Genomic DNA, 1882 nt, shown 5'->3' with positions numbered 1-1882 from the left:
GGTTGTGGTTAAATGACTCTGATCAAACTTTTAAGTGTTTTATTGCAGTTTCTGTTCAGCAAGCGTTCTCTCTGCTGCTTTGCCCTAAGGTGTGATTGGTCTTGGGAGGGTAGGTTGGTAATGTTAAATTTTTCTCAAGGAAGGTGAATGCCAAATTATACCCTAGAGATTGATTTTACATTTAGATTTATCTATCTGATGATACGAGCATATTTGAATACTGGGAAATCTCTACACTGCCTCATGGAGCAGAACAGAGCAGGAGGCACCGACTTACATTTGTATTCGTGAGCCTGTTGAGCTGCAAGGGTTGAAGATAAGGGAGGCTTGGCTGCTTTGTCCTTGTGCTCTGAGATGTGTTCATATAATTAAAATTTCCTGTCTAAACTACTGTCTTTTAATTATCAAGAAGAAGAAAGAAAGAAAGAAAATGTTTCGTGTGCGTGAGGAGCCACTGAAGTGGCAGGATTGTGTGGCGTAGCGCGGGTGGGCAGGTGTGCTTTGTACTTCCTCCGTGGAAAAGCTGCACAAAGCTGCCTGAGTTGTTGCCAATGCTCCACTGACACAGCGGACCTTCAGCTTAGTGCTGAGGGAAAGACAAAGGCAGAGTGGGTCCCACCATCTTCCCTCTCCTATGTCATCACGCTCAGCATAGTGGTTGACTAACGGAGGAGTGAAACATGGAAGGAAGGTGTTCTTGCGGTGCAATGGTTAAGCGCTCTGTTGTTAGCCATAAGGTCAGCAGTTCAAATCTACTAGTGGCTCCTTTGAAGAAAACACTGGAGGTCTGCTCTGTCAAGATGACAGTCTATGCATCCGTATGAGGCAGTCAGTTCTACTCTGCCCTTTAGGGTCTCTATACATTGGAACAAACACTCTGGAAATATAGCATACAAGTAAGACAAGACATGACAGCATCCTATCATTTTTCTTAGAATACCATTTCCTTCCTATTAATTACTTCAGTTCAAATTCAAAGTATGGCCTCTCTCGGGTCATACTCCAGGTCATACGGCCTCTCCCAGTGCCCTCCCCACTAATTACTCCATTGTAGACACTGCCTATAGAGGGAGTGGTGGTTCAGGGGTAGGATTCCCACATTTCCATGTGGGAGATGGAATTTGAGGTCCAGTCAGTACACAGGCACACCACCACCAGGCTGCCAGTGGGAATGTGCTTGTTGCTAGGATGCAGAACAGGTCTTAGTGGAGCTTCTGGAGTAAGGCAGACTAGGAAGAAAGTCCTGGCAATCTACTTCCAAGGACCAGCCAATGAAAACGTTAGGTAGGGGTCACCACAGCAAGAGCCTCAGGGTCTCACTGAATGGCATTTGTTGTACAAATGGAAGGTGTGGTGGTAACCCGCATCAAGCCAGTCTACCAGGTTCAGTTTCCCAGCAGTCTGTGTCCCCTTCTGGTCATCCTCACACTATCTCACACGGCTTCATCACGCTACTGCGCACCAGATAGACTGGGAACTGGGGTGGGGGGTGGGGCGGGGACTCGTTGACTCCTTAGATTGTGATACTCACGTGACTGCCTAAACCTGAGTCTGTGATATCCCTACAGGCTGCTTTTATTGTTGATGGGCGCTGTCACAGCAATGCCGACACATGGTGGCCCCAGGTGACAGGGTAAGTGGCTCCTAGGGTCTTCTTGGCTGTACTCTTAACAAGCAGATCAGAAGTGGGAAGCCACCAGGGGAGGGTTCCTCCCCAGGAGCTACCCGTGTTGGGTCAAACCTCAACTTTTAAATTAGCCAGGACGCCTTTGAATAGTGGTCATAGTGTTTGTTTGTTTGTTTGAAATCATTTTATTGGAGGCTTGTACAACTCTTATCACCATCCATCCATCCATTGTGTCAAGCACATTTGTACATATGT

This window comes from Echinops telfairi, unplaced genomic scaffold (assembly GCF_000313985.2).
Source record: "Echinops telfairi isolate 266 unplaced genomic scaffold, ASM31398v2 ScPeMD7_5;HRSCAF=22, whole genome shotgun sequence".
In the NCBI taxonomy this organism is placed as follows: Eukaryota; Metazoa; Chordata; class Mammalia; order Afrosoricida; family Tenrecidae; genus Echinops; species Echinops telfairi.
The sequence above is the reverse complement of the archived record's forward strand: the minus strand, read 5'-3'. Positions refer to the sequence as shown.